Source organism: Giraffa tippelskirchi, chromosome 8 (assembly GCF_054371585.1).
Source record: "Giraffa tippelskirchi isolate mGirTip1 chromosome 8, T2T-mGirTip1v1.2.pri, whole genome shotgun sequence".
NCBI lineage: Eukaryota > Metazoa > Chordata > Mammalia > Artiodactyla > Giraffidae > Giraffa > Giraffa tippelskirchi.
The window spans coordinates 114,398,066-114,408,172 of NC_137282.1; the positions used below are offsets into that span (position 1 = coordinate 114,398,066).

The 10,107-nt window shown below is 43.6% G+C and overlaps 1 protein-coding gene across 5 annotated transcripts in view; it reads left to right on the plus strand.

Moving 5' to 3' along the window:
- Positions 1-9,259, plus strand: part of FBXW11 (F-box and WD repeat domain containing 11) — a 188,193-nt gene extending 178,934 nt beyond the window's left edge. For all 5 annotated transcript variants that reach the window (XM_081520752.1, XM_081520746.1, XM_081520721.1 and 2 more), the window contains one exon: positions 5,898-9,259. The gene's annotated coding sequence lies outside the window, so the exon portion shown is untranslated. The remainder of the gene's footprint in view (positions 1-5,897) is intronic.
- The last annotated feature ends 848 nt before the right edge of the window (positions 9,260-10,107 follow it).

The following is a 10,107-nucleotide window of genomic DNA, read 5'->3' on the forward strand; positions in this document are numbered from 1 at the left end:
CGACTCAATCGACATGAGTCTGAGTAAGCTCCAGGAGTTGGTGATGGACAGGGAAGCCTGGTGTGCTGCAGTCTGTGGCATTACAAAGAGTCAGACACGACTGAGCGAATTTGACTTTCACTTGTCCCATTTTTGATGGCAATTTTTCTATTTCAGATGGCCCCCAAGCATTGCCCTGTAGTACCATTTACCTTTCCTAGCTCCAGAAGGGTGATCACATCCTGTGTCTTATGCAGAAAATACTTGCATTGGAAAAGCTTATTGAGGCATGAGTGATGGTCCTGTGGTTCAATGTTAATGATGAATCAGCAATATATGTTAAATATATATTACAGTTAAGGAGAAAACCATACAACAAGGTTATTTATTTATTGGTTAACAACAGCAATGACGATGACAACAAAAGGCTCATAAAACATTAAATTTGTATTTCCTCTAAGAGCATTGGTTCTGTGTTAACTAACTGACTGTTGCTGGTGAGTATGGAACAGGCCTTCTGTGAATAACAAGAATGGACTGCACCCATACAGGAGTTTAAGCTTTATTCTGGAAGCAATAGGGAGCCATTGAAGGTTTTAGATAAGAGAGAGACAGGATTTCTTGAGAGAATCTCTCTGGCTACTCGGTGGAGACTGATTAGAGGAACCAAGACTGAAGGCAGGAAGAATAGTTAGAAGGTGGTTATAGACACTAAGTGAGAGATGATGCAGCTCAACCCAGGAAATGGTATGGAGGATTTGAGAAAGCGATGGATTTGAGAGTGGTATTTAATGGGTCAATTAAGCAAGAATGAGAACTCACTGATGTTGGGGGCAAGGAAGGAGAACATCACAGTGCTTTTAAAATGCCTACATCTGATTTTTTAAAAAATGAAAGCTATGTCTCATTGGTCTGAACCACGTGTTTCCTTTTCTGAGAGGTGGTGGGGACTTTCAGCATCGTGGGGGGAGCTGAGCAGCTGTATAGCCAGTGTTTGGGGACAGGCACACGTTCCCCCAGCGCCCTCTCTGTAAATTGCATGCAGGCCCAGCTGTGTTTTCTCTGCCTCCTTACATCATCACCAGTCATAAAAGCCCTACCGGGGGAATTGTGCTGACGATCTGGGCTGGGATGTGTGAGACAAAGGAGTCCAGGGGGCTGATTTCAGAGTTTGCAAAGTTCAGATTCCTGCTGGTTGGGAGAGGGGGCAGGTTGGAGCTGACACGCGCTGTGTTTGACAGTCGTCTACGGTTGCTCCCCAGGTCAGTAATTTCCTGGCTTTAAGCAAGTCTGACTGTTTAGTTCAACCCTGGTCTCCTCACACAGCTGGTGCGCCCTGGCAAGGTGCCCTGGCTGGGGTGAAGCACCTCTCTGCCCCTCCCCATTCTCCTTCGGAAACCTCGAGGTCCCTACTTCCAGCTGCCAGCTGCCCTACCCCCTGGCCTTTGGAGTCCTGTTCAGTGCCTCCCTCTGGCTTTGCTGTCTGCTCTTGGCGTTCTGGGGGACCTGTTAGGATATTTCACCTGAGGCACACTGCGGTCGTGTGTCTCCATGTCTTAGGTCTCTCCCTACAGAGGAAAGAGCTCTCTGATGAGTATGAAAGGACCCAGTCCTGCTCCATTCAGACGTGGGATGCTTGTGTGGTCCTACTCTGCCACATCCTTAATTTAAGGGGACATGTTCATCTGTTGGATTGGCTCCCACCATGTATTCGTTTAGAACCTATAAATGTAAGAAGAAACTTTACAGTGTGTCCCATCTCAACAGTAACTCATATTTTATTCTCTGTGCGCCATTTCCTGTGCTAAGTGCTTGCACTAGATTTCTCTAGTCTATTCCCCACCACCGCTTTATCAGATGACTTCCTTTCTCATCCCCATTTTATGGCTGAGAAAATGAGGCACAGGGAGGTCAAGGGAGGTGTCCTAAGTCCTATTGCTTGGGAATGGCCGAGTCAGGGTGTCAACCCGGGCTAGTGGGTCTTAGCGCTCTTATCGTCACTGTGCCATTAGACACCTTCTCATTGCTGACGGACAGTTTCCCCAGCCCGTGTGCTTCACAAGTACATCAGTGTTTGACCCAGTCAGGTGCAAGAAAACCCAGTAATGCCCCGGGCCCATAGGTTCTTTAGTCTTTGGGGTTTAGGAACTCAGTGGGAGTGCTGAGTCACGGCCCCTGACATACAGTTTTTTTTTTAACTGAAATGTAATTGATTTACAACGTTGTGTTAGTTTCAGGTGTGCAGCAAAGTGATTCAGTTACACACACATCTGTCTCTCAGCCCTGTCTGACTCTGTGAACCCGTGGGCTGTAACCACCAGGCTCCTCTGTTCATGGGATTCTTCAGGCAAGAATACTGGAGTGGGTAACAATTTCCTTCTCCAGGAGATCTTCGCAGCCCAGGGACTGAACTCGGGTCTCCGGCATTGCAGGCAGATTATTTACCTTCTGAACCACCAGGGAAGCTGTATACCTACATGGCTATCTATTTTTTTTCCAGATTCTTTTCTCTTAGAGGTTATCATCAAATATTGAGTATATTTCCCTGTGCTGTACAGTAGCCCCTATCTATTTTATATATAGTAGTGTATGCATGTACTTTTTACAATTAATTTTTACTGGAGGGTCATTGCTTTACAATGTTGTGTTAGTTTCTGCTGTACAGCAAAGTGAATCAGCTATATGTTTACATATATTTCCTCTTTTTAAATTTCCATCCCATTTTAAGTCACCGTTATTTTTAAAATTAACTTTTATTGGAGTGCAGTTGCTTTCTACTTTTTGTATTATTTTATTAAGGACATTCTCTTTACACAGGTATTACATGACTCCGCTCTCATTGTAAACATTCCAAGCATATTCTGAAGAGAATATGAAAGCCCCCATCTCATCTCTTTTATCCCCCACCAATTCCTTCCCCAGGGGTGGTCACTACTAATAGTTTACTATCCTTTCTCCTGGTCCACTTTTGGTGCATTTTCATGTACAGACCTCTGATCCCTGCACAACACCCTTTTAAATAAGTGGGCTCATCTTATCTCTACTGTTTCACAACTCTATCTTTCTCACTAGGTAGGTATACCTTAGAGGTCTTTCCACTAGAATCTCTGTCATTCTCCCTGATTCACTGGAATGGCTAAATAGTATTCCACTTTGGATTTACCATAACTTTAATTAGACCACTTGACCGGACACTTTCTAAGCAATGCTGATCATTTGAAAAAGTCAATGACGCATTGTTACTGGGTAGTAAAAAAATGTATAAGAAAGTCTACATGGGGAGAGGGTTGTCAAGGGCAGAATGTTAATCAGGGTTTGGGGAAAGCCAGGAGGTGTGGGCTGTCCTGTCGCCTTCATTCCCCTCCCCCGCAGCAGGCTTTGCCTCAGAGCGACCACCTGTCTGCGTCAGTCCGCCTCATTCCGCTCCCAGCAGGCTGTGCGCTCCGCTCTCTTCGCTAATTTCAGCATTTCCCGCCGGGCGAGGACGCACCCCGAACGCATCTGGGCCCTGACCCCATATCCCCAGCGTTTCTCCCCCCAGCACCCAACAGAGGTTCGGAGACAGGTTGCCTGGGTGCCAGGACTCTCTTGGCAACACCAAGTGTGACAGGGGCAGAGCTGGTTAAAACGCCTCCTCAGAGGCGCCAGAAAGTCAGTCTGCAGCAGCTCAGACTCCATGCAGCCATCTCACCCAGTTTCACTCAGCGAAACCCAAACAGCCATTTTTGTTGAGACTCTGACGAGCCCGGGAAACCACCGAGGGCCTGGCTCGCCTCGGCACACGTCTGAAATATGTCAGGCAGGTGTTTCCAAAGAACTTATGCTACAGGAAAATAGATCCTGATGTCATCTGCCTAATTTGGCTTTTGCCTGACTTTCAAGAGAAACTGGCTATTTGTAATGGAAACAGTTCTCGGGCCACTTCAGACAGGGCTTTGTAATGTGAGCTGGTAAAACCCTGCAGGTGCTAGGGGGCCCCTGTTTTCATTTTCCATCTCAGGTTTGTTTACTTTAATGTGTTTCTCTGGGAGGACAGAGAAAAAAAGGGGACCTGAGAGGGGTTTAACAAGTCATTTTTCATTTCAAAAAAAGGAATGGTTTTGTATCAAGAAAATTAGCATCAAGAAGGTCTCGGGGAGTCCTGCAGGCGACAGGAAGTGCACACGGTCTAGGGGATATGTTTCCTGAGACTAATTCCCCAAAGACGCGTGTTCAGGAGCCGGCATACCTGGGGCCCTTGGCAGAGGCATCAATTAGAAAGTGGGAAGCAGTGTTTTCCTTGCTAATTCTTGGCTACCGGATAGGGGTTACTGAAAGCTCCCTTTTCCCCCCACTTGAAGTTAGGCAGTTTTGAAAAATTGTAAAATTATGAATTCAACCTTGTTTTCAATCAGGGGAGGGGGAAATGGTTTCCAGCGTGCAAAGCCGGTGCAATGGGTAGAGAGGGCCATGTGGCCAGAACACCCACTGCCAAACTCAACGACTCATCCAGCCTGAGGATGAGGGCGCCCTCCCCCAGGAGGGGCGTGGGGGTGGGGGTGTCAGTGAGGCAGCGGCTGCAGGCCTAGCCCCAGAGCAGGAATCCAGTTAGGAAGGAGGGAAGAGCTGCGTCTGTCCCCCACAGTTGTTTTATGCGGGCAGTGCTTAGCCGTAGCGGTCTTCCACGTAGAAGACAGGACGTATCTGTCAGCTAGGGCTCCCTCCTGCCTCCTGGAGGTTGGGCTCAGTGACACTGAAGCCCCCGCTCCCTGCCCTTGGCATGAAAGTGGAGTGCATGCTCCCTGACACGCCTCCCCCTCCTGGCCCCTGATTTGCCTGTCCTGCCTTGGGACTGACTGGCTGACGTGGGTCTGTGCAGGGAGCTTAAGCCTTTCACCAATTTTCACACGAAACTCTGCTGCCAACCGTGCCATGCGCTTAGCGATGTCACTGACAGCGAAGCTATGGGAAGCAGTTACTCTACAAACCCACACAGCCTCCCAGCATCCTGTGGGTCTATCTCTTCTCTCTGGAAAAATAAGCAAAGTTATCGCCTTTCCTCTGACAAGAACACTGATTCCTCGCACATTCGGGTGCCTATGGAGGCTGACATGTATGTGTCTGACTCTTTGCGACCCCATGGACTGTAGCCCACTAGGCTCTTCTGTCCATGGAATTTTCTAGGCAAGAATACTGGAGTGGGTAGCCATTCCCTTCTCCAGGGGATCTTCCTGACTCAGAGATGGAACCTGCGTCTCCTGCATTGGCAGATGGATTCTTTACCACTGAGCCACCTGCAGCCATGGAGGCTGACATCCCCCAACAGATACATCTTTCTTTAAGAATTCTGGTGAATACAATGTTCAGCTCATATATAAATGTACCCATTGTTGCCTCACAGAGCACTTAAAAAGGAGTATGTATACAGACCCACAGAAGCATATGTGATCATAGCCAATTCTAACTGGAAAACTGCTCAGAGACCCATTAATCTAACTCTTCATTTACAGTTGAAGAAAGAGATACCAAATGCAGAAGGGACATGCCCAAGGTCACCATGAACTAGAGGCAGAGCTGGGCTAAAACCAAGACCCCTTAACTCCTGCCCCAGACTCTTCTCCAGGTCACATGTCTTTAGGAGCCTCCAACCCCAATTTCTTTCAAGGCTACTTTACGGAAGACATTTGAGTACATGCAGACACACTCTGTGGTAAGTCCTGTTGGTACAGTTAGTCCTCCAACATCTGCAGATTTTGCAATCACATATATGGTGACACAATTATACCGTGTCATTTTATATTATAAGGGACTTGAGTATCCATGGATCTTATTTTAAGACTTTTTTTTTGATGTGGGCCATTTTTAAAGTCTTCATTGAACTTGTTACAATATTGCTTCGGTTGCTTATGTTCTGGTTTTTTTTTTTTTTTGGCTGGAAGGCATGTGGGATGTTAGCTGCCTGACCAGGAATCCAACCCTCACGTTCTGCATTGGAAGGCAAAGTCTTAACCACTGGAACACCAGGAAAATTCCTCCATGGATTTTAGTATCTGCAGGGCTGTCCTGGAACCAATCCCCCACAGACACTGAGGAACAACTGTTCAGTCAGTTCAGTTCAGTGGCTCAGTCATGTCCAACTCTTTGCAACCCCATGGACTGCAGCACGCCAGGCCTCCCTGTCCATTACCAATTCCCGGAGTTTACTCAAACTCATGTCCATCGAGTCAGTGATGCCATCCAACCATCTCATCCTCTGTCGTCCCCTTCTCCTCCTGCCCCCAATCCTTCCCAGCATCAGGGTCTTTTCCAATGAGTCAACTCTTGGCATGAGGTGGCCAAAGTATTGTAGTTTCAGCTTCAACATCAGTCCTTCCAATGAACACTCAGGACTGATCTCCATTAGGATGGCTTGGTTGGATCTCCTTGCAGTCCAAGGGACTCTCGAGAGTCTTCTCCAACACCACAGCTCAAAAGCATCAATTCTTCGGCGCTTAGCTTTCTTCACAGTCCAACCCTCACATCCATACATGACCACTGGAAAAACCATAGCCTTGACTAGACGGACCTTTGTTGACAAAGTAAAGTCTCTGCTTTTTAATATGCTATTTAGGTTGGTTATAACTTTCCTTCCGAGAAGTAAGCATCTTTTAATTTCACGGCTGCTGTCACTATCTGCAGTGATTTTGGAGCCCGAAAAATAAAGTCTGACACTGTTTCCACTGTTTCCCCATCTATCTGCCATGAGACACTGAGGAACAACTGTACTCCCTATTATATTTAGCTCAAGCTTCCCTTCTTGTGCTTTCCTACCACCTTGGTTGGGGGGAAGGAAGGAGTAGAAAGAAAGTGAAACAGTTTATCCAGATTCACTGTAGCTTGTATTTGCTGGCTTGCTGGATAAAATCAAGTTAAAATGAAACTAAAGAATGTCTTTGAAAATTATAATGCTCACAATTTGGGAGGCTTTGTTTGGGACACAAGGATGCTGGTGGAAACTCGTGCAAAGTTACTCAAACGAAATTTGGCATTAGGTATTGTAAACTTTAGCACTATTCGTATACTACGTTTTGCTGAACTTAAACTGAAGAATAACATGATATAGCTTCATGCATGAACCTTAAGTACAGAGCCTGACAAATTTTTATAAAGTGAATATACGTAGGTACCCATCTTCCAGATCAAGATATAGAGAATTACCAACATCTCAAGTGTCTCTTTTGTATTGTCTTCTGGTCATTACCCTCTAAAAGAAACCAATATTCTGACTTGTATCACTACAGATTAATTTTGCCTGATTCTGAAGTTCATGGGAATAGAGTCACAGAGAAACCTGACTTTCACATTATATCTGTGTATGAATGGAATACTATTTATTTATCCACTCTACTGTTGATGAGCTTTTGAATGGTTTCTAGTTACTAAGTATGAAAAATAATGTTCTATGTTATTTTGGGGGCATGACTTTCAATACACACACATAACTTCTGAGAATCTACATATGAAGTAGAATTTTGCGTTCATAAAACATGTATGTGTTCAACTTCAGCAGGTCCTGGTAACAGCTTTCCGGAGCAGTTGTGCAAATTTACCCTCCCACAGAAGTATGTGAGAATGCCAGGAGGTCTACATCCTGGCAACACTTGGTATCAGTTTAAAAAAGTGTAGATGTTCTGATGGTAGGTGATGGTACCTCATTGTGGTTTTAATTAGGTTTTCATGAATAACTAATTGGCCACTTAGGTACACCCTTCTGTGAAGTGCCTTCAAAACTTTTCCCATGGGAAGGGGGGTAGTGTCTCTTTTTCTTACTGATTTGTAGAAGTTCTTTATATATTCAGTATACAGGTTCTTTGTAGGAGATACGCATTGCAAATATCTTTGCAGAAAAAAAAAAAACCTTCTGTTTCTTCTTTTACTCTTCTAATAATGTCTTTTGATGAACAGTAGTTCTTAATTTTGGGCGTCCCAGGTGGCTCAGTGGTAAAGAATCAGCCTGCCAGTGTAGGAGATGCAGGAGACGTGGGTTCAATCCCTGGGTCGGGAAGATCCCCTGGAGGAGGAAACGGTGACCCACTCCAGTGTTCTTGCCTGGAAAATCCCATGGACAAAGGAGCCTGGCAGACTTCAGTCCGTGCGGTCACAAAGAGTCAGACACAAATGAGTGACTGAACACATACAAACACAGTTCTTAATTTTAAAATAGTCTAATTTACTAATTTTTTCCTTTATGTTTAGTGTTCTTTATATGTTAAGAAATATTTAGTCATAAATCTATCTATATCTATAGTCATAAGTCATATAGTCTCTATCTATAGTCATAAATATTTACCCACGATTTATTCTAGCAGCTTATTGTTTTACTTTTTATAGTTGGTCTATGATTCACCTGAAATAGAATCTTGGATGTAGTATAAGATAAGAGTCAATGTCCATATTTTCCATAAATTTGTGCAATTTATCGAGCACCATTTATTAACAAGACAGTTTACCCCCACTATGTTGTACTGGTATGTTTGCTATAAACCAGATGACTGAATAGGTTTGAGTCTGATCAAATTTATTATTCATGTTACTTAATCTTAATATAGCTGTATTGATTTTGTATCTGTATTATCAGTTACTGAGAGACATGCTTCTAAACATTGTGCTCTGATTATGGGATTTTATTTCTTAACAGTCTTTGAGGCTCCATTATTAAACTCATTTGAATTTAAGATTATTATATATTCCTATTGAATTAATGCTCCTATAATTATGAATTGTTATTCTTTATGTCTAATAATACTTCTGGTCTTAATATCTATTCGATCTGTTATTAGTAGACTTATAATTGCTTTTTAATATACTTGTTTTTAATGTTTTTATGGATATGTTTTCTCATCCTTTTATTTCAACCTTTTTGGGTCCTTATATTTGTGTCTCTTATAAGCAATGTACATTTTACATTTCTTTTGTTGTTGTTGTTGTTGTTTTAATTTATTTATTTTAGTTGGAGGCTAATTACTTTACAATATTGTAGCGGTTTTGCCATACATTGATATGAATCAGCCATGGGTTTACATGTATTCCCCATCCTGAAACCCCTTCCCACCTTACATTTTACATTTCTTTATTTTTTTTAGCAACGTACATTTTAAAAGATAAAGATTAATCATCTTTCTGTTTTAATTGGAATATTTAACCCATTTATAGTTTTTGTCTCTTATGAACAAAGTTGTAATGAATATTTTTATACATGACTTTTTGTGAGTGCATGTGCTTTTCTTGGATAAACATCTAGGAATAAAATTGTTGAGTCATAGAGATGGTGTACAGTTTTATTATTTTTAATGTTTTTGAGACATAATTTAGAGATACAGTTTGATAAATTACAACAAATGCAAACACCCATGTAACCACTACGTCATATTAAGATATCCGTTATTCTTAACACTCCAGAAGGTTTCCTTGTACACCTCCCCTGAAATGCTGACCTGATTTCTATCACCCTAGTTTAGTTATCCATGGGATCAGACAATATATATTCTTATATCTTGTTTATCTCATGCAAGATAATGCTTTTGAGACTCACCCAGGCTGTTCTATGAATCTGCTACTGCTAAGTCACTTCAGTTGTGTCCGACTCTGTGTGACCCCATAGATGGCAGCCCACCAGGCTCCGCCGTCCCTGGGATTCTCCAGGCAAGAATACTGGAGTGGGTTGCCATTTCCTTCTCCAGTGCATGAAAGGGAAAAGTGAAAGTGAAGTTGCTCAGTCATGTCCTACTCTTAGCGACCCCATGGACTGTAGCCCACGAGGTTCCTCCGTCCATGGGATTTTCCAGGCAAGAGTACTGGAGTGGGGTGCCACTGCCTTCTCCGTTCTATGAATCAATTCAGTTCAGTTCAGTCACTTAGTCATGTCCGACTCTGCGACCCCATGAACTGCAGCATGTCAGGCCTCCCTGTCCATCACCAACTCCTGAAGTTTACTCAAACTCATGTCCATTGAGTCAGTGATGCCATCCAACCATCTCATCCTCTGTTGTCCCCTTCTCTTCCCACCTTCAATCTTTCCCAGCATCAGGGTCTTTCCCAGCATCAATGAGTCAGTTCTTCACATCAGGAGGCCAAAGTATTGGAGTTTCAGCTTCAACATCAGTCCTTCCG